This window comes from Neolamprologus multifasciatus, chromosome 4 (genome assembly GCF_963576455.1).
Source record: "Neolamprologus multifasciatus chromosome 4, fNeoMul1.2, whole genome shotgun sequence".
Taxonomy (NCBI): Eukaryota; Metazoa; Chordata; class Actinopteri; order Cichliformes; family Cichlidae; genus Neolamprologus; species Neolamprologus multifasciatus.
In genome coordinates, this window is record NC_140442.1 from 6,737,020 (window position 1) to 6,760,694 (window position 23,675).

Sequence of the window (23,675 nt, forward strand, 5' to 3'; positions counted from 1 at the left end):
AAAGCATTAACTTTGTGTTTGATTTTTTTCCCTCTTTACATTCTTTAAAGGGAATGTAACAATATTTAGCTGCTTTTGTGTTCAAATCCAGATAATGTACCGGTGTGGCAGATAACACATTGATAGTACATCAGCCTGGATGGTGTCAGTATTGTCACTTGTACTAGCAGTACTAAAGCAGAATTTAGGCAAAGTTGAAAGCACAACTTGGAGATCAGCTTCTTGGTTTAAGTTTGACCTACACTGACCAGACACATTGTAAGGTACAACTCGCCAGGACCAGATTAAACGCCCTTTTAGCTTCAGAACTGCCTTCGTGGCATAGATTGAACAAGGTGCTGGAACGATTGCTCGATGATGATGATAGCATCACACAGTTGCTGCAGATTTTTCAGCTGTACATCCAGTTCCACCATATCCCATAGGTGCTCTATTGAGCTTAGATCTGGTGGCTGTGGAGCCCATCTGAGTACTCTCTGTCATGTTCAAGAGGCCACTTTGAGATGATTTGAGCTTTGTAAAATAACAAGTTATTTTACTGAAAGCAGCCATCAGAAGATGGTACACCATGTTGATAAAGAGATTTACATGTCAGCAACAATACTCAGGTAGGCTTAAATTACAGTTGGGACTATGGAGCCCAAAGTGCGCCAAGAAGATGTTCCCCACATCATTACACCGCCACCAACAGCCTGATCAATGATTAAAAGGCAAGATGGAGCTATACAGAGATCACAATTCATTAGACTGGATGACATTTGTCTAATCTTCTGTTGTCCAGTTTTAGTGAGCCTGTGCTAATTGTAGCCTCAGTTTCTTGCTTTTAGCTGACACGAAAGGCAACCAGCGTGGTCGTCTGCCGCTGTAGCCCGGTTGTGCATACCTTGGTTGTGATGTTCAGTTTTACCTACTTCCTCATCATTCAACTTAACCAGACAGCATTATTAAGAATAGAAATGTTAACAAAAATCGTAAGAATAAGATGTAAGTTGCAGTCATGTAATTAATTCGAACAGTGATCCTCACCTGAAGCGACCATAAATTCTTACTCTGTTTAGCATCAGAATTAAATAACCGTGTGAGTTACAGTAGCTCACAGTATTATCACTGGGAGAAAAAAAATTATATTTTGTTTAATCTAAACAAAGACAGACTTACATTTCAGTCTCAGATGGAGAAGTTTTGCAGACTGTGTGTGAGGTTTAATCCAGTGTTGAGGGAATTCTTATCTTCTGTTCTTTCATATGACATTCTCCCATGAGAGGTTTGGATAAACAAACATAAGATGTTCTTGTGAAATAAAAGCAGTTCCAAGGAAGGGTATGAAATAACCACCTAAAATGAAGAATACATCTTCTCGGCTTTTTCCGATTGATCAAACCAGCTTTGGTTTTTTCTTCTTCCCTCTGTGTGCATCACTCTTAAATTCTAACTGCTTCTATTATTTACAGACCTGAGTTACTTCCTTGAGCACGTCTTATCACAAGACTAGAATATAATTCAGATTTTGCTCTTAATGAGTAGCTGCAACACTGAGGATTCATCGTGTGTGAGCTAAATGGTCGATCAGTGGTACTTAATTTGGCTTTGTTTTGGTGACGTTTTCTTCCCTACCGCCCTTATCACTTAGTTTTCTTCTTCCATTTTTTAAAATAATAAATAGCTCCCCATTCTCATCTACTATCCTATCATCCCCTGTATTTAAAATGTATTAGGTTTAATCTTAGTTAATATATCAGCTGATCTGATTCCTGTAGGCCATTTGCTTTGTATGGAAAGGCAGTGGAAGGGATGCAATAATGGTTTATTCATTTCAAATGGTGATTAAAATCCAAGTGTGAGCTTTCTGGAGTCAGTGCAATATCTCCCCTGTGGACCCATTCAGTTATTAGACCCTGCATAAAAAAATACAACACAAGCTTCCTGCTTCCTTTTTGCTCTCATTTATAATATTTTATTTGGGGATAACCATGGATCAGCAGAGGACGCAAAGCACTTAATGTCCAAAAAAAGAGAAGAAACCAGATTTAGGTTTCATGAGTGAGGTGGGAGGTATTTGAAGTATTCTTTGAACCAAGTCCGTTGTTTCTTTTGTTATAATTGACAGTAATATTAGCAATTCTGGGTGTAATATGTTGCTGTAATGGCATTACATTTTTTCTGTAAGGTAGAAAGTGCAATAACACATCACTGTGCTAAATTCATTTATTACATTACAGATACAGTTATGTCATTACTTGCACAGAGTTTTTCAATTACCTACATAATGGGTAGGTAATTGCTGCACTACAGTCTGCTGACTTCAGTTTGTCTGCAGGTAGGACAATGGTAGTGCACTCTGCAGGTTTTGAGGAGTAGAGATATGGACGTTGCTTTCATTTTTATTGCACAAAAGGACAAGAATGTCATGGGAAAGTGCAAACTTGGCCAGAAACAGCCTCTCAGCAAACATCTGTAAAGATGACACGCTAACAAAAAGCTAGCGGGAAAGAACCTTAGAATAATCATTTATATTTCTTTATGGAGATAGGGGTTTGTGTCAGTATGTTTACTTTATGTCTCAGCCTGCGTTACGGATTAATGTCAGATTATTGTAACAAATTACTTTATGAAAGCAGTTTAAGTAACATAATGCCACTCATCCCATCAGCACAAGCCTACTTACTATAAGCAACCAGACAGGGATATATGCATCATATTAATTACATAAAAGTAGCTTTTCTTTTATCTGGTTTTTCCATATTCTTGGTCACAGATTTTTTTTTAAATAAAAAGTAATAACTTGGATTACCAGAGTTAGCAACTGGAACAATTGTTCCTTCTTGTAGGTTTTCCTCTGTCCACAGAACAATGCCGGTGCTCTGTATGAATAACCATCAGGGCACCTTCCTCAATAAGGCCATTCTACCCTGATTACTCAGATTGGAACTTTTTCCATTTATGGATAATGGATGCCACTTTGCTCACTGGGACTTTCAGTGCTGCAGAATTGTACCCTTCCCCAGAATTGTGCCTCGATACAGTCCTTTCTCAGAGGCCTGCGAAAAAGTACTTGGACTTCATGTCTTGGTTTGTGTTTCGCCACACGCTGTCAACTATCGGACCTTATATAGACAAGTGTGTGGTTTTCCAGAGCATGTCTAGTCAACTGAATTTATCACAGGTGGACTCCACTAATGTTGGAGAAACATCTAGTTGCTCATCAGTGGAAAACGGATGCACCTGAGCTCAATTTTGAGTATCATGGCAAAAGCTGTGAATACACATGTGCATGTTATATTTTTGTTTTTATTTTTAATTCATTTCAAGCAAACTTTTTTTCACTTTGTGTGGTAGTTTGAGGTGAATTAAGCCTAGGGATGGGTACCGGTATCCGGTGCCGGTTCTGACATAAACGGTAGTAACCAGACCGAAAAGCAGCGCACATATCGGTGCTTTATTTCGGTGCTTTTTTTTCCTGAGCTGTGATACACTTTAGATTCTAGCCAATCATTTTACGTTTCCGAGGATAGTAGGCGGGTCCAGGTACGTACGTTCTTTTAGAGCAGAGCTACAGATTAAAAATGCCCAAGGCGAAGCGGTCAAAAGTCTGGCTGTACTTCACAGCAAAATATGCAAACTCAGCAGCCTGCAACAAGTGCTTTAAGCTGATACTGTAATACTGTCAAAGGAGGTAACACCTCAAATCTGATGAAACACCTGGCGACGCATAGTGTTTTTTTTAAAAGCTGAAAAATGCGCCGTATTTGATAGCTTGCTGCGAGACCTCAAACCGAGCACATCTACTGCGGGTGTGGTGCCTGTTATCGGACCCGGAGTTGCAGCTTGTTGCTGCTTGCATACAGCTGTCTTCTTGTTTGATGGCAGATACTCCCTTCACCCTGGTCAAAAAGGCTAAAATGACCAAAGAAAAAGTGGAAAACAGCTAAACATGAGAGGTTTTTGGACAAAGTTTGTGTTTTTTTTCCATTGTTTAAGCACTGCTTCTAGCCAAGAGTGATACCATATATGCAGAAAAGGCTAACACTGTTACCTTTTTACAAAAAAACAGCTGAACATGAGAGGTTTTTGGACCAATTTTGTGTTCTCCATTCTTTAAGCACCGGTTTGAGCACCGTTTAAGCACCGGCACCGTTTCAAATGTACCGGTTTGGCACCGGTATCGGATAAAACCTAAACGATACCCATCCTAATTAAGCCTGTAACATGACAAAATGTGAAAAAGTGAAGCAGTGTGAGCACTTCTCAGATGCTCTGTCCATCCGATCTTAGTCATCTAGTTCAAACAGACACTTGAAAGTGTGTAAGGACCGGCTGGTAGTTATAGTTGAAAATGACTGCTTTTAAGTGACTTGCTCAAAATGCTCTGACACTTCTTTGATGCATTTAAAAAAAAGAAATTCATTCATTCAATCATTCTGCAAAGTGGCTTGTGGTGCAATGATTGCCTTAAGATATTTTATTTAATTCAAGATCTGTTTAAAAAAGAAAATTTACAATCGTACTTCATCTGCTGTCTCAGTTCCTTTCATCAAATAAAATGGAAAAATGACCAAATGTCTAAGATATGTACTAATCACATGCACCAGCTAATGTAAGTCTGTTGGTGTTGAAAGAACAGTGTGTTGTGCATGATAGTTACATCTGCGGCAGCAACGAATGTCATTTCAACTGACAGAACTGGCATTCAGTGACATTTTCTTTTGCTCTTTTGCAAGGACACATTTTTGAAAACTTTGAAAGGTAGATGCTTTGCAACCTTTCAAATGAAACAAGGTTGATAAACAACAATAAAGACACTGAAGTTTAATTCAGGAGAGAATGCTGTACTGCTGCAGAATGCTGCTGTTTACTGTGGACTAGATGACCCTCCCACTCTCCTGACCTGCTGCTGGAAGTTGCATGGGAGGTCAGCTAATGCAGCTCGCCTGTGTCTTCCAGGGCATAAAAGCTGGTTCAGATGAACTGTCACCTGGCATGAACAAATATAATATTTTTCTCTCGGTTACTATCTTTTTATTTAACTAAACCTCTTGCATGGACTGTCCTTATCACCTACTTTGAGCCAGTTCTTGTCAATGGACCAAAAATTGAATTATTATTTTTTTTAAAAAGATGCAGTCTTTGTTTTTTTTTTTACTTTTTGTCTCACGCCGGTTAGGTAAGAAATCAAATCCGTGGTTGAGCTGAGGCAGCAGACAGTACAAACATGGCTTTAAATAAGTCTTCAACCTCCCTGGAGCTTGTTTGCAAATGTTTTTAACACCTTTCTGTGTCTTTGTATTTGTGTATGCATTTTCAAAGCATTCAGTAAATCTGAACAATCCATTATTAATATTCTATTCAAGGCAAGTGGCTACTTGTTTATATCCTTTCTTTCCTATATTCATGAAAGTGTAAACAATGTCTAGGTGTATGGGTGACTCAGCTTCTGTGCATCAGCATTATGTTGGAGTATTATTCCTTAAACAAAGAGTTATTTGAGCAACTGTACATTTAAGTGGTTTTTTTTGTGCACATCTTGCCTCTTCTACCGTTTTATTAAAACAAGTTATAATCAAACAGCAGTTTTTTAGCTACACAGCTTTTCTTCTTGATCATCAATTTCCTCTTTAGTAAGTGTGTAGTGTACCTCCAGCCAAGCATTAAGAACAACGAAGAAGGCGTGGGTCACGTTTTACATCACCATCTTTGCTTACCAAAGGCCCATCTACAGGGTCAAGACCGGCATCAGTGGCAGCACAGCGTGAAATTAAGAAGGATGTGCAAGATGAAGAAAGGAGACAGAGCAGGAAGGTGAAAGAGTTAAAAAGGGGTGGACTGAGGAGTACGTGGATGACGTGGGGTGGGACGGGGTTTGGGTAAAGGGGGCATCGAAGGTTGTGGTGCTCCCTCTAGCTCACCCCAGCTCATTAATTTTCTCATTTAGTCAGAACAGTGGAGTGTGCAAACAAGATTGGGGGCCTTGCCTACTAATGAGGACAGGAGGAGACAAGCTCACAGTGTGTATTTATGTGTCTGTGTGTGTGTGATAGTGAGAATGTGTGACAGTGACAGAATATGTGAGGGATAAAGAGGAAAATAAGACTTGAATAATAAACAAGAAGTGGAGAAGAAACGTTTCTTGTTGGATGTTTTGGGTTTTTTTTTTGTTTTTGACTGTTTTTATTTATTAAATCTTTATGTTAATTGTCCAAATAATCAATGAGTACAGTGAGTGCAACAAATAAGCGTACACTATTGTGCCACCCTTATGGAAGATCTTTGAAGCTTGGCATTCTATATATCGTCTATATCATCTACCAACATGTTGTTTTCCCTTTTTTGGAAAGACAGAACCCCTGTAAAATAACAAACAAACAAAAGAAAAAACCTCATGTTTCATTTAAAGAAAAAAAAGGGAAAAAAGAGTTGGTTTTCAATATGTGACTTAAGCTGCGCATTCACCAAGCACCAAAGAATGACTAACCTTGTCAAGCTCACTTGAAACTGAATTAGATTTGGACAAATATATAGACATAAAGTGCTTCAATTAGAAAACTCAGAGGGAGTATTTAATATTTAGGATTAGGGATCTTCCTGGTGAAGCACCACACACTAGTGGATTAAACAGAACAATAAATTAGATAAATGTTTTGGCTGCGTTGTTGTTTAGATGGTTAGGCAAATACATACAGAGCACAGAGGGTAAAATAAATATGAAACACGTCAACAGTTGTCTAAGTAAATACATTTCTAAAGACTATATTCTCCCAGTATCTCACAAGCTTGTCTAAATGTTGTTCAGCAAACTTTAAACATGCTTCGCAATGCTTTTTCTTCAGCAATGGAGTCTTGCACGGTGAGCCTGCATACAGGCCGTGGTAGTTGAGAGCATTAATTATTGTTGTTTTCTTTGAAATAATTGTACCTGCAGATTCCAGCCCTTTCTGTAGTTCTCCACAAGTGGTCCTTGGCTGTTGGACAACTCATCTGATAATTCTTTTCACTTCTCTGTCTGAAGTTTATGGTAAAATGATGCTATTTCCATATCTGGATTATGGCCCCACCAGTGCTCACTGGAACCTTCAGTAGTTCTTGTGTAACCAACAGCATCGGCATGTTTTGCAACAATAAGTGTTGCAAAGGTCTTGAGAGAGATCATTGGTTTTACCCATAATGAGATGTGCGACACCCTGGTAATGAGACACCTTTTTCTAGGCCATCAGTTGGGACTGAACCAGCTGATATTAATTTGCACTAAGTGGCAGGATTGCTTCTAATTACTGTTACATTTCAGCTGGTGTCATGACTTTCCATGCCTTTCTGTACTTCCCTTTCTTCACGTGTTTGATACTTTTTCTTTGTTCGTTTGTTATTATTACACATAATTTATGGACATCTGTGGTCTGATTTCTGTGTATGCGTAGATTGCATCGGTTGTTACCGACTGGTGAGAATTTCAATATCAACAGCACCTTTAGAATTTATATTTACTTAGAGATTTGGTGATGTGTTTAGTACTTAATCTACCCGCTGTATTTTCTCTTGAAAATACTCCTGACTTTCTTACTGCAGAAAGAGTAAGAAAGCCCCCCCCCCCCCCCCCCCCCCCCCCCCAATCAAATGGACAAGAAACACAGCTGTCACATAAAAATATCTGAGAAAGACAGAATAGAAAATGTTGTCAGGGAAAGTAATTCAGAAAGATTCAGAGAGGAATGAATAACAGAGGAACTGGCTCACTACAGTAATTCAGTCAGCTTGCTAGTAGCTACATCCTCTGAGGAAGTGATCCCCTTACAGACATCTGTCCATCAAATCTTTTTACACCGTCCAAGGGCTACGGAAGGATGAGCAGAGGTTTTTTCAGTTAACATAAATTTCTCTGCACACAGCACACAGACACCAAGGGACAACTTAACTGCCTTTCCTGGTAATGAAGCCTGTTACTGATGTTCCTTGTGTGATGTCATATGCACATTAAGAGTCACTTAAGAGCTGTCCAACATATTACAACCAACGTGATACAGTTGCTTCGAAAAAACGACTGGTTGCCGGCTCTTGCTGGGTGAAATCTGAGGCAAAGACGGTGCTGCACCAAAAACCACCTAGTGATTTGTGGTTGCTATCAGATTGCAACAGTTGCCTGTAGTTTTTCATGCTTATCTGCAAATATTTATACTACTAGCCGAGCAACAGTACAACTCGAAAAAGTGTGACATAAATGTAAAATGCTTGCCTTCAAAGTAAAAGTTATGCTCCCGAGCTGTTTTTAACGTGTTTTATAAGGCGGACCTTTTGCTTTTGCTTCTGGTTTGTGTCGCACTTTTTATAGTCTCATTACAGCTCAGAGAGCAGCTGGCAGTGTTTGTAGTGTCTGTCCAGCGCAGTAATACCTTAGGACCAAAGCAATCTCAAGGAGGCTCTTGTCAACTGATTTGGAGTCACTGATCTATTCTATCTGAAGGCTTTAGCAATCATTTTCCTACTACCTGCACCTGCCAGCAACCACTTGCAAATGGTCAGGGAATACTGAGTCTTCTTTAATGACAGGTGGTTGTCAGATGGTGGTAGACTGGCCGGGTCGCAGGGGCAGCAGCCTAAGCAGAGAAGCCCAGACCTCCCTCTCCCCAGCCACCTCCTCTAGCTTGTCTGGGGGAACACCAAGGCATTCCCGGAACAGCCGAGAGATATAATCTCTCCAGCGTGTCCTGGGGTCTGCCCTGGGGCCTCCTCCCGGTGGGACATGCACAGGAGGCATCCTTGTCAGATGCCCGAACCACCTTTACTGACTCCTTTCGATGTGGAGGAGCAGCGGCTCTACTCTGAGCCCCTCGTGGATGGCTGAACTTCTCACCCTATCTCTAAGGGAGAGACCAGCCACCCTTTGGAGGAAGCTCATTTCTGGCGCTTGTATCCGTAGTCTCGTTCTTTCGGTCGCATGTAACCTAAAATTTATCCTTTTATTTCTAATTTTAAGATTTGAAGAATGACTGTAAAGTGTTTTTATCGTCCTCCCTGATAAGTCTCCAGCTCTGGCCTACATGATCTCGATTCATTGCTCTGCAGTTCAGTGCTGACAACCTTTCATCAAGACGCAAGTACTATGTAGTTAGACTTTTTGCTTGGCAATCAGCTTTTCCACAGACCAGCTGTGTCATCAGTGCACACAACAATCATAACTTTAAAAAATCCTGCTAAATATCAATAATCTTTCTGCTACCTTTACATCAGTGGTACTAGAGCTGTGCGATATTGACCGACCCATATCCGATCACGGTATGACAGTGTGAAAATCCTATTTTTTCAAATCCGATCTGGGTCACTTTCGTATGTGGTACTGAATCCGATACATATCCGATGTTTTAGAAAGCGACTGCTGTTTGAGCGGTCATGTCGCATTAAATCCAACTTTTACGTCACTGACACAAGACAGACGCCAATTATCAGCGCCGGAGAAGACATCGCGAACGCTTCCTGGCCATCCTGTGTAGATGTCAGTGAAACTGTTGGGAAGACAACGTTGGAGAAACGTGAACATTTTATTTGTACTGTATAATCTGCAGATTCTGACAGAAATCTGCAACTATCCTTTGAAGCACCGCTCCTCTCTAAAACAGCAATAAGGATCATTATTAGGTTATTTACATTATTATGTAAATAACAAAATAACTTAAAGCAAAAATTGGGAAACGTAAAGTCCGAAGTCAAACAATACTGTTTGCTCTGGGTCTAAACCGAGCGCGTTGTGTGTGACGTCTTCTTTTGCGCATGCGGGCCGCTTTGAGCGTTCACACTAGAGCGCGTTTGCTGTTGCATTTTATTTGTAGTGTGAACAAGCAGACAAAAAAAATCGGATTTGATCAAAAAATCAAAATTGAGCATTAAGACCTGCAGTGTGACCGTAACCTAAAGTTTATTTTTTTTTAGCACCTGACGGCTCTTTTTTGCTTCTCATCCGTAAATACTCTGCATACTCTTTCACGTGATTTGGTTTATTTTGAAAAGTCTCAACAGGATCTTGAGCTTTATTGTGAAAGGTTTATGTGGAAAATAAACAAGCGGACACGTGATGTTGTTGCTAACGACAACGCATAAAAACAGGCGCTTGCCAGTCTGTAGTGTGGTTATATAAAATATAATAAGAAGAGAGAACTTTAAGAAATTAATATAGCCACTACAGTGACCATTAAAACGATGAAAAAATATTGCCGTAAACAGTTTATTTTGCAACACCATGAAACAAACGATAGCGTAAAATGAAACGATAGATGTTTTTATATCGTCATCCAATAGATATCGTTATATCGAACAGCCCTAAGTGGTACTCACTCATTATGCGGGGTAACTTGTAGACCGTAATCAGTACATTTGTAACGCACCTTTGTCTCTCATAGGCATTTGTGATCACTGTGTATTTTGTCACATAAGTCAGTTTTTTGAGAGGCTATCTATGCTTTGGACCAACCATATCTGATTGAGCATTGTCCTTTTGAAGGAGCTTCATTCTATCTATATTTTAATTCACACTGTCAGCTGCTCACAGCTTAAAACCCATTAAACATTCTTGGTGGATATTTAAATGGAACCAGTAGAGCATTCGCTTCACTGTGGTGTTAGTATATATTCTACTTTTTTAGTTAATAACCATTTCATCTCAGGTTTATGTATCAGCTAGTTTCCTGTGGCCTGTCTGAATATAAAAAAAAGTAAATGAGTTTTCCGGTTTAATAATAGAGAACAGATTAGCTCTAAAAGGGTCTGACTGCTTGACTTTTGTTGAAAGAAAGTCAAAGCGAGGGAGGAAGTATGATTTACTTCATGATATTAAGCATTTAAAGTTGTTATTTTGAACCAGTGCACTGTTCAAAGCAGCTTACAAGATGAAATAAAAACTCCACTTAACTGTGTACACCTGCCATCAAATGCATTTAAAGCATTTTTAATTTTTGTCCCCCAGATTATTCACATTTTCTTTAAAATTTCAAGCAAAAATTCCAGTGTACTATGCCAGGAAAATAGTTCACAAATCAGAATTTGTGTCGTTCTTAAGTAAATACATATAAAAATTGTGCCACAGTTTGTCTGTATTGTTGACAGTTTTTTGAACACTAAAGTTTGACTTGGATGTAATATTATTATTGTGACGTTCACATTTACAATGTTCTGCTTGTGGAATAAATGTCATTGTTGCATTTAATTTGCCTAAACTTACATGAACTTGCATAACATTAAAATCAGTGCTGAATAAATCATCTTTTGCAACATCTTTGTGGTGATTTTTTTTCTCTACTTAATAGCTCAATATGTGCTCTTGTTCAGATCTTAAATTCATTGCAGAATACCTCTAACAATTCTCAACCAGTCTCTTTAAATTTGAGGTGAGCTTCAGAGCAGCAGAGCTGCTGTAGATTTAACAGAAGATTAGGGTAAACAAGGTTCAGTCTACCAAATTGAGGTGGCATATTAGTCTGGGCCAGTTTAGCAGGGACAATTAATTATTAGCCTGAAAGGTCACCAATGAGTTTATATATGTGCAGAAGATGGAGAGATTTCTTTTTGATTTTAAGTTTTGTGGCTGTGAAGGTATATGTGCAGGTATTTCATAGTCTGTATGAGCTATAAAATCTCAGCTTTAGGTAAGGGAATATGTTTTTTGTGATGCTGATTTCTACAGGTAAAGAAGCAATATTCAGCTTAAATGGCTGAAGACATATTTACAGGAAATTGGAAGAACAGGTCTTCTGTTTTCTCAACTGCTGGTGCTGATGCAACGATATGTGTTTTCACCTTTTCTGTTTTTTATGCTCACATTTTGTACAGAAGTACACATAAAACTGCCCTCGCTGTATGTCCCCAGGTTAGACAGCGAAGATGCAGTAAACTTAAAAACATATGCCCAGAAGCTGCGATGCTCTTTTTCTGTCAGTTGAGACTACAAGTCGGGAAAGAATAAAGTCAGGACTATTCTAAGTTCAATACAGCATATCCCTGCACCTCAAATAATGTCTGCTAAAATAATTAATAATTAAGTATAACAGTACAGTATTTAACTCAATATAATTAACCACAATGAAATGGAAAGTCGATTGTGCATTTTTGTGATGCTTTACATATTCAGGATGTAGTAGAGGTTTTTTACAGAGAGCAGAGGAAGGGGATTAAATTGTTATTGTTTCCTTACAGTATTTGTAATGGTTTTTAGTCTCTGTGAATCCTGTTAAACTGGGATGTCTAAGGAAAAGTTTGAGTTTGAGCTACATGAGCAACAGGTCGATGACCACAGTCGAATGGTTTTCAGCTGATCAACCATGATCACTTACCCTTGGTCAGCCTCGGAAATGTTCAGCTCTCTGGTGAACCATTGCACCCTGATGTTCAGCTGTCTACAAATGTATCTTCCACATCAATTTAATGGAGACCACGTGTTTCTCATAATAATAAAGCATTAGCTAGTAAACAACCAGTGTAACATCTGCCATCTTTACCCACTTTCATTGCACGGATAATCCATGTATAGACTTAATCAGTTCCAAAATCTGTTTTTTCTGTTGCTGTAATTTTCTGAGAAAATAATGTGATTTGCTCAAGTTCAACTTTATCTGTTTGGGCTAGTTGGCATTATTTGAAGTATGTGAAGAAGATGGGTTTTTCCCAGTTGAAAAGAGGCTTGCTTCTCTGTGGCTTGGACACTCAATTGAAGAGGGCAGACAAGGAATTAACTAATCACCTCTTTGAGATGAATTGGGTCAGGTGATAGGGAGGATGCCAAACAGGCCCTAAGTCCCCAAAGTGTGAAGATGGACCAGGAAGCCCTTGATCCAGAAGATGTTCAGCTCCAATCTCTGGTAGCACTTCGGAAGCATTCTGAGGGAGAATGGGGACATTCAGTGTGAATTCCCACTGTTCTGCATCTCCAAGGAGGAGATGACCGCATGTTTCTTTGGCCTTAAGGTAGTTGGTGCTTGTCATAGGGGTGAACCAAATGAGAGACACTGGAGGTAAAGGAATATGTCAGCTGAGTATTATTGAGCTTGTTTGACTTGTGAGACGTTGCTGGCAGCTGGCAGGTACTGGCAAACCAATAGCAGTACAGCTATAGTAGTGGCTGAAGCTAAAACTTGGGTGTGGGAGTACTTTGAGGCCATGGAGTGAGATCTTTGGTTGGCTTTGTAGCAATTGTGGCAGATCAACTTGGATGGGAAAAGTTCTCTGCCTACACTGAATCAACTAAGGATAGAGTCAAGTGGTGGAAGGGATACTTCAAAAAGTTTCCTGACACCCACTGACACAACCTATGTAGAAGAAGCCGGGTGTAGGCTCCCCAATGTGGGAAGGTTGTTGGGTTCAGTAGCCTTACGATCTTGTCCCTGGTTTTTGCAGATGATGTGATTCTTTTGGCTTCATTATGTAATGCCCTCATAGTGCAGTGGTTTGCAGCACAGTGTGAAATAGATGTGATGGAAAGTCTGAAGTCATGATTTTCAGACGGAAAAGCCTGGAGTGCCCACTGCAGGTTGTAGATGAGTTAGCAGAGGTACTTAAACTCCTCCGCTATCCTAAGTAGATGATGAATGAGCGGGGGTCTCATTTATGAGAGGGGAGAATGGAGTTTAAGATTGACAGACAGCTTGGTGCACCATCTGTGGTAATGCAGATTTCATAGCAGTCTGTTGTGGTTAAGTGAGAGCTGAATGTGTAGTGGACTGTGATCAAAACTTTTAATGGTAAAGTGCTATAGCAAATAGTGACCTCTGACCTTTTAACGATAAGAAGCAAGTAAAGAATGGCGTTTCATTGCAGTGTAAAAATAGTCTAATACTGTATATTATTATTGTTGTTGTTATTTAATGCTTTCTACTTGAGTTGACTCCTTTACCCTTCTGTTGGCCATCGACACAAAGAAGCAGAACTAACTGAGTGTGCAGCTCGGCCTTCTTATACAAGTGAGGTAGGGTGAGGGAAAAGAAGAGAGAGACTGTTGACTATTGTACTGACTCCGTCCCAGAACAGCAAATGCAGCAGATGATTTGGATTCCTTCCTAATCCAAGTAGAATTATTGGCATTAATAAACGTGTCTCCAAAAGCCTTACATATAATTAGCTTAATGATAAAACCAGTGGAAGCAAACAGACAAACGTCTCTCTAATACAGCTAATGACAAATTACTGCCAGCTGCCAAAATTTACCGATGGGATTCCCTCTTGCCCCCCCACCCCCACCCCTTTCTCCTGTTGACTTTTCTCTATTACCGTTTTCCCATCAGTGCACCTAAACCATGCAAAGTAAAGTGGGAGTATTAACTATTCAAACACCAGGGATTTATCTCTTTATGCTTGAAGGCATGATTTTAACTTGTTTGTAGAGTAGAGCCATCATTAGGTTTTACACTGTTATTTGTGTGTCTGGTAAAAGTGAGGGTGCCTTAGTAAAAGCAACGTCTATTTTCTGAAATTACTATGGAAGGTGTAGTTCCTACTTCATTTTAGCTCAGCAACATGCAGTCAACCATGAGAAAGTGCGATTCCCTGCTGAGTGCAATACAAGCTGATGTGCTACAACTATGGATTACCTGATTTATATTGTTTTTTTCCACAAAAAATATCATGTAAAGGCTTGAAACTGGCTTACTGGTAACCTAGAGGTGCCCAGCATTGTTTTCCTCCATCCAGCTGAGAAGCCAGCTATGAGCCAATAAGTGTAATAAGCAGTTAGTCAAATATTGATCATCTTATGTTTTACAGTAGCTTTTTTTTCTTTTAGATCCATTGCATCCATTGTGATTTTAAACAAACTAAGAAAAGATTAAAAACAAATCACAAGGCCTCATTCATTGTTTATTTATGCTTTTTTTTCACATGCTTGGTAAGCCAGATGTCTCACATGCCACATTGTGTTCTGTACAGTTTTGTAAGTGAAATTTAAAGTCAATTAATGAGTTTACTTACTTATTAGTTCACAGTTTAAGCTAAAATGTTAAGCAAAGAGAGAAGGTTTCTCTGTTTTGTGCAGAGCTCAATGATGCTTGTGAATTCATTTATTTAACAGCACTTGTGTAAAAACCTTTGTATTTTTTCACCTTCCAAATCACAAAAGAATATGAAATACTAGCAGAAAACTTGATGTGTTACTTTAGTTGATAGTCAAGTTTCAAAACACCAACTTACACCAAACTGGACTATTTAGGAGGATTCCTGCACCGATGGATCATTATATGATAAGTTTATTATAGCTGCTTATACTGCTTGCGCAAGAAGGAGGAAGAATTTTGGACCATTCATTTCCATATTAGCTCAAATATATTTTTAGATTTACTTAAGGTCATGCCACATCCTCCACTGCAGCGGTCCCCAACCCCCGGGCCATGGACTGGTACCGGTGTTGTAGTTGTGTGTCTTATTTTGAAAGAAATGTTAACGTGTTACCATAGCGATCAGAGAGCATTAAGGGGCAGAGAGGAGGATATTACTCTGTGTTGTTGGAGCATTTCAGGAGGACACTGCTAATAAAGTTACGCAATTACACAGTGAATTCACGTTTATTATTATATTTACAAAATACCACAGTTTTTGTCTTGGTTGTATGGTTTTATTTTGATGTATTTATTTGACACCTTAAAGGCAAGTCCGTGAAAATATTGTCTGACATTAAACCGGTCCGTGGCACAAAAAAGGTTGGGGACCGCTGCTCTACTGGGTTAAGGACTCTGGGCCATCCCAAAAACATGACTTTACTGGTTTTTCATTCATGCTGTTGTTGTTTTACATTCATGCTTTGGGTCTTGGTCTTCTTGCATCATCTGACAGTTTATAAGCTTTGGGTCACGGACTCCTGCCTTTATACTGATGTGTAAAAATGTTTTATCTAGTTTTTAATTTATAATTGTTTTCAGTATGTGCTCCACTATGTTTTGTGCCTTTGGAGAGCAGTGGTTTCCTTAGTGATGTCCTTCTGATAACACAATTGTCAGTATTTTTATCGTAATAAACACAAAAACCAATATTTTAGCAAGTTGTAAAGATTCCTGCAGACATTACCTGCTGCTAGCCTTAGGTTATTTTCCACCTCTTTCAGGATTTTTATGTTTTGCTCTTGCTCTGATCTTTGCAGGACATCCACCCCTAGGTAGAGGAGTTCATACATAGATCTTCTGATTGCTGACACAAAAACACTCTTTTGGAGAACAGGAGACCTTTATCAAAGGAGAGTTCAGGTTGTTTATTGGAACTGGAATTGGATGGGAATTTATAAGGTACCACTGATATGAAGTTGTTGTTGTTGTTGTTGTTTTGGAGGGGGGGGGGGGGTAATGTATTCCCATACATGAATACATGGATCTAAAACGTACAACTTGGACCACATTTATTGAGTAGTGATTGTAGAAGTCATCCTCTACAAAAGGTTTAACAAAATTTGTCTTGCAACTGTAGCTCACTGTTGGATTATCTCTAAGAGTTTCTGTGTGCAGATGGATTCAAGCAGCCTTTAGCTAAAGACCAGTCTCATCTGTGTCAGCTACTATAGTCTGTACTTTTGTCCTTTTCACTGATACTGTGTAAAGTAATTAATTTGTTGGTAGATGCTGAAGGGAAAAGGGCTCTCTGGAGCTTAGTCATGTCTCAAGGTCTCTTTCAAGCTTTAAACCCCTTTAGCATGAAGATACATTTATTGAAATAAAGTAGACTACAACATGTTGCATATTCATGTCAAGTGCCACAGCTGTAAAACAACAGTCACGATCTCTGGATATGTGTCTTACAATAAAGGTGGCTTCGCTGATTGTTTGTGAAATGAAACGCTTGAAGAAAATCTCCAGTGTGGGAACACTGTATGCTAACTGAATATATTACCTTGCTCTGTGTAGAGTGTTCTTTGACTACAAATGAGTACTTCTGAGTATAAACTCTTCATTAAATCCTTAGTGTGTTCTGATGGCAAGACATATCTATGTTCTACACTTTATAATGTTGTAATTATCCAGGGAAAAACCATATTTATTCACAAACGGACTTTAGAGTTTGGTGAGTTTGGTTTGAGTGAGGGGAAATATAGCTGGATTTAATGCAGCTATGGAACAAACATATGTGTTAATTTTTCTCAGTCTCGTTAATTATAGTGCTTCCAAGGGGCATGGACTGCACTACATGCCTGTGTGGCAACAGATCTGTAGACTGAGGCTTTCATGCAGTTCACTTGAGTTTGAGTCTGGAAAGTGTGGCAGGGATAACGTTGGCCCTGCAGTACTTGTGTAGGAGGTTGCTGCTGTATCCTAGTGGAGCAGTAAACATTACACACTTTGTTAGATGAAAAATTGCAGTTGCCCTAAACATATGAGCGTGTTTAGTAATGTTGACATTATATTTACACAAAATTACTCAAAAATGCAAAATCTGGAACATCTTAATGTCATCACAATATTGATTTTATTAGTTAATACTCCCCTGCTTTGGAAATTAATGTTAATTAGTGCTACATTATTTATTTACTGAGTCATCATGCTTCTTGGTGTTTTTGAGTCATCCATGAGGAAATATGACGAACCATTCATTTCCCCAGTACTGAGTGAACTATCTAAATTTAAAATACTACACTTTTAACCTCAGATTGAATTTTGTTTATAAGAAAGAAACAAAAACACTACATAACATTTTCATTTCATTTCATTTTACCTAATTGATAAATGAGAAATCTCATGTGGTATATAAACTTTAGAAACAAAAACTATCAGCATTAATCTTGGCCTTTTATGTTATGAAGAATAGATTTGGATGGTGAGTTCTTAGTGGTCATTATTGCATCTGTACTTGTTCAAACCCTTGCCAACGCACTGTTGCTGTCTGCCTATAATTATGATCCACAGAAGCTAGACCTGGGCATTGTTTTGAATTTGTTAAATTCAGGAAAATACCTAAATAACAGAATAAAGATGTGTTTCTCACAAACAGGCCCCGCACTACAATTAATGTATCATTATCTAGATTTACAGCTAGTTTTTTTTAACAGGAAGAAACCACGGCAAAACCAGACTCAGGAAGGGCCAGCCCTCTGCCGTAACTGGTCGGGTGTAAAGTGAGGGAGACAAAAGACATGCTGTGGTAGAAAGCCAGACACTAATAATAAATCATAATTAAATCAAAACTTTTTCCAGGGTGAAGATTTTCACAAACACAAAGTTTTTGTTTTGTAACAACAAAGGTATATGCTATGGTGGCCCTGAGAGCCCAAACAAACTGCAAGGAACCAGGACCAGTTGCAGGAACCACAATATGCTAAGAATTGCACTGGGAGAAACTTAAAAGAAGTGGAGGATGTATCGGTTTTGTGAGGAAAGAACAGATGAGAGGTAAGGGTGTTAGCCTAACTATTAGCCTAAAAAGCCGTCATCAGTATTATATGAATCATGATAAAACACACCTACCATGTTTTGGGTTCCTGCAACTGGTCCGTTGGGTTATTGTAGGACGATCGTGGCTCAAGAGTTGGGAGTTCGCCTTGTAATCAGAAGGTTGTCGGTTCGAGCCCCGGCTTGGACAGTCTCGGTCGTTGTGTCCTTGGGCAAGACACTTCACCCATTGCCTACTGGTGGTGGTCAGAGGGCCCGGTGGCGCCAGTGTCCGGCAGCCTCACCTCTATCAGTGCGCCCCAGGGTGGCTGTGGCTACAATGTAGTTTGCCATCACCAGTGTGACTAGAAAAGCGCTATACAAATACAGGCCTTTTACCATTTACAGGCCATTTGTCTCCCCAGAAACACTTCCCTTGTGTTTTTTCCTATTTCCGTTGTGTTTTGTGTGCTTTTGCAGCGTTTTTCTTATTGCTGATGTTTTCTTAAGTTGCAGTCCATTTGGTGTCTCAGGGCCACCGTAGTATGCTCTTTATTTCCTTTTTCCATACTATACTATGACAGGATAATCTATCTGTATCTGTTTACCACTTGCTGTGTTCACATGGTCTTGATAGAGCTTGAACTAGCTTTTAGTGTTTTGTGTGGACAGATATTTTGTTCCCTGTTTTCAAAATTAATCATGTAAATGTGACATCAGCCTGATGACATGATTAGAACTTGGTGGTAAATAGTCACTATGACCTTACAAAGAATATGTATACATTTAAAAGATTTAATTATAAAGTTATCATGCTTTATATCCAAAAGGTCAATTCAGGGTGTAAAGTAATAATAATAATAATGGATTGGATTTATATAGTGCTTTTCAAGGCACCCAAAGCGAGGCTGCCATATCGCGCCATCAGCCCCTCTGGCCAACACTAGTAGGCGGTAGGGTAAAGTGTCTTGCCCACGGACACAATGATCAGGACAGAGAGCCCGGGGATCGAAACGGCGACCTTCCGGTTACAGATGCGCTTCCCAACCCCCAGTGCCACGGTTGCACCTAAGAGTAGAACTTGTATTTTGTTATAAGTTTATGTGATTTATCCATAAACCATAAATTAACATTATACTGAAGATGTCACCCAGCCATAAGGGGAATAAAGCTTTTGGTAATTATGTACTGTAAGTCATGCTGTTTCCATCAATCCTTCATGACTCACATGACTCAGAAAGGATTGTGGACTGATTGTACCCATATATTAGGAGACTATATATTCCTGTGCTTGCGCTTCATCTAATTCTCCTTCTCAAAATACATTGATGGTTCAGAACAAGTGCTCGCTGATTAAAAAGTCTTGCGGTGAAACGGTGAAGATTTGATTAGCCGAACGCAAATGTATACTTACACTCCACACACACAGACGCAGCATGACAACAGAAAGAAAGCAACACAAACCCAGACCAACAAACAAGTCCGCAGCAGGAGAAATCTCACCAGCTCAACATCCCATCAATAATTCAGCAGCTACTGGCGTGAGAGGCAACACAAAGAGGAGAATGGGAGAAAGAAAGGAAAGAGGAGAGTGAAAGGAGGGGAGAGGTTTGGAGAGGCAGTAGACGTGACGTGAGGAAATTGAAGGGTGACTGAAGGATACTGAATGAGAAACATTTGCGTAATGGTTTCATTAGAGGCACGGGTTTGCCTGTAGGGAGACTTATCGTCTGGTCTCTGAACTGATCACCATTCTGCCCTCAGTGGAGCTGACCTCAGTGCAGGGTTTCAGATCTTATTAGTGCAAATCACTCTGCAATAATTAGTCTCTTACCAACCATCTGACCTCAGCTTACTACATCTGCATAGCTCCAATATGTTGGCTTTCAGTCATGTTTCACCTCAGACATGACATTTTCCCTCAGAGTCAGAGTTTGGACTGCTCATTGGGGAAAAAAACATACTATATGCATTTTCTTTCTTACTGTTCATCATATTTCAATATGTCTTGTCTGGTAGCAGATGTTCATTATGCTGCTGAATGTTCCTACTATAGCCACAGCATTCAAATTCTCTCCTGCAGTTAGAAAGCTGAACAACTGTCTTCTGAGTGACTTGACCTAACAAACTTTTTTTTTTTCTATTTAAACTAAACTGAAGTTCTAACAACTACCAACTCAGTGCTCAGTAGTTCCGACTGATCAGCAGTCTAAACACTACTTCTGTCCACCTCTGTCATTGCTATGTATTCATGCCTCATGCCTCGCACACTAGAGGACTGTTTCCCAACCTTTTGAAGCCACGGCACATATTTCACATTACAAAAATCACACAATACACCACCAAACAAAAATGTCACAAAAAAAGAGTATTGATAATTTTTCCCCATGCACCAGGCATAACAGAATTGGTTCAGTCTGTCCCCAGTATGTCTTTTTTGCTTTCTTCTGACCTCTACTCATGCTAGGGCCTTCATCTGGGTCAGAATTTTCTCAGGACCGAGGTCAGACTGGCCACTTTTTCTTTTCAAATATTTATCTATTGCTATTGTCTGACTCTCAGCATAATTATTATGTAATTTCTTCTTTGTCTTCTTCTGTTTTACTGGCAGTTGGCAACCCATTTAATTAGAGCAGGTAGTTGTTCTGCCCTCTAGTGGAAGAGAATGTAATTGTTCTGCCCGTTACTCACGCTGATCACTTAGAGCAGCAGTCCCCAACATTTTTTGCGCCACAGACCGGTTTAATGTCAGACAATATATTCACAGACCGGCCTTTAAGGTGTCGGATTAATACAACAAAATAAAATCATACAACCAAGACAAAAACTGTGGTATTTTGTAAATATAATAATAAACACGAATTCACTGTGTAATTGTGTAACTTTATTAGCAGCACCGTCCTGAAATGCTCCAACAACATTGAGAGTAACATCCTCCTCTCTGCCCCTGAATGCTCTCTGGTCACTATGGTAACGCGTAAATATTTAATTCAAAATAAGACACACAACTACAACACGGGAAAAAGTCGCAGGGAAACGGAGTTAATGATAAAAACCATGAAAACAATGAATTTCACACCCGAGCCTCAACTCTCGTGGCCCGGTACCAAACGACTCACGGACCGATACCAGTGCGTGGCCCGGGGGTTGGGGACCGCTGGCTTAGAGTACTAATCAGGTGGAACCAGATAATCTTCCACGATACACCTGATCACTTCTCACAATATGCCTATGTGGCACAGTGGTTGGGAAATCCTGCACTAAAGAAGGGAACTTTTTTTTTATCCTGCAAAGTGTAATGTAAAATAAACAGTGACTTAAAGGTGGAAATTTACCGTTTAGTGTGAAAACATAACCCGACATCACTTGACATTTGGACTAAATGTTGGTTAAGTTTTGCTTTCTTTGTGATAACAGCACATGTTTTTGATCAAACAAAGCTCTGCTCATACTGGAGTGTTGTAATTATCAAGGCACCTCTTGATATTTGAACATAACCGTGTATTGCAATAACAGAGAATAAATGCATTTATTTTTCAGCAGGGAAAGATGGATGATTTTAATATCATATTCCTTAATCAGTGAGTCAAAACTCTTGTAAAGCTTGTATATAAATATGTGTCATTTTTTCCCCTGTACCACATAAAATTTACAGTCCCAAGTGCCTGCTGTTTCTTATCAAATTTAGTGCATATCTAGACCAGACAGACCCCCCCGCCAAAAAAAAATGCTCGACCAATTACAACCTGCATCCTGTTATTTCTTACTGCTTAAAATGCTGTGTGGAATGATAAGTTGAGTTACTGTGGAGCTTGTCAAATATTTCATTACTCTGCTCTTGTTGGAGCACTAATCTGGTTTGATTGAGACAAAAGTCTGTGCGAATTCAAATTTACTGACCAAATTTATTCCTTGAGAAAAGAAATGCAGACAAGTCATTAGGGAGTTATGCTGAACCTACTGGAGAAATAAAATGTCCCTTATTAGTTTCTGCTAAGTATGTTGACCCATGATATTTTAGTTAAACGTTCTCCTCTGGATTTAATTGCATTTTATTCTCCTCTACATGCAAATAAGTGAAGCCTGAGGCCCATTACATTACAGTGCAGTCAAGTGATTATTTGTCTGAGATCCTTATACAGGAGGGATACCATATTATTGAGATGTTAGTTATTGCAACTTGTAGAAAAAATGTGAAAATGCTGATTAGTTAGATTTTTTTATTTGTAATTTATTACAGGATTTAGATTTTAAACATGAACACCATTAGATTGACTCAGAATACCCACGATGAAGTGTCCACCAGGTAAACAGTACAGTCATAAGCTGTCTTAGACACAAAATGTGACTCAGAAGAACAAAAAGGAAAGTTTTAAGTCTTCGTCTGTAAATTATTTGCTTTACATAAGCACTATGGGTGAGTAATTCAGCTTCACCCCTGGTGCCATATTTTAACAAAATTTGAGATAATTATATTTCTGAAGTTGCAATATTAATTAGTTCAGACATAATAAACCACATTTTTCACCCTTCTTTTGCTAATAGTTACTGTCAGTGATAACAAGCTAACTAATTCAATTTGTCCATCGTTTAACTTCACCCATAACTTTAATGGACTGTTTGTGGAAGGAGGCCGGAGTACCCGGAGAGACCCTTCATGAGCATGGGGAGAACATTCAGACTTCACACAGAAGGCCCTGGCCAGACTGGATTCGAATCCAGGATCTTTTTGCAACAGTGTTAACCACCTTACCATGTGCTGTCCTATGATATCTCCTGTCATTTAAAAATTTACACCAGTATTTATACTAGTATTATTGCAGATGATATGATACTGAGAAATTTTGTTTGAAATCACAGCAACAAAGAAAGTAACAAAACGTGATGAAGTAGAACTACGGGTTTTTTATCGTTTCTGTGTAAAAATGATCTTTTTTTTTTTTTTTTTACTGTACCAGCTGGATGTTTCCATTCCTTAAATGTCATCTGGAAACTGGAGAGAAAAATGCATAATCTCAGCTTTGTGCAAGTTTACTAAGATGACATTTTGATTTCATATATTTCCTCTTGGTTCTGGAGATGGAAATGGCTCCTGTTGTGACCCATACAGTCAAATTATGCCTGGTTAACATGTGAGCTCTGCACAGATCCACATCAGTCTGCCTGCTGGCATTATATCTTCTGGGGTCTTCAACTATATACCTTCCCAAGAATATTGAACTTAAGTTGACCTCAATCAAAAATAAAGTGACAATTCATAATCTTTCTGGAGACAGGAGCACTGTTTAACCGCTTCTGGTTCTTTCTGTGCCACCAACTCACTTGAGCTTTATGTGCAATAAAGGACTTTAAAATATATTTTCAGTCAAA

The 23,675-nt window shown here is 39.1% G+C and overlaps 1 protein-coding gene and 1 long non-coding RNA gene across 4 annotated transcripts in view; one reads left to right on the forward strand and one right to left on the reverse strand.

Annotated features, from left to right (window-relative positions):
• The window catches only part of asic2 (acid-sensing (proton-gated) ion channel 2), a 422,593-nt gene that overhangs the window by 59,055 nt on the left and 339,863 nt on the right, over window positions 1–23,675 (forward strand). The window lies entirely within an intron of this gene.
• LOC146519661 (uncharacterized) lies at window positions 20,550–22,009 on the reverse strand. The gene is made up of 2 exons (XR_014873749.1): window positions 21,461–22,009; window positions 20,550–20,997 (listed from the first exon to the last, which is right to left on the reverse strand). It is a non-coding gene; the product is annotated as an uncharacterized LOC146519661 (long non-coding RNA).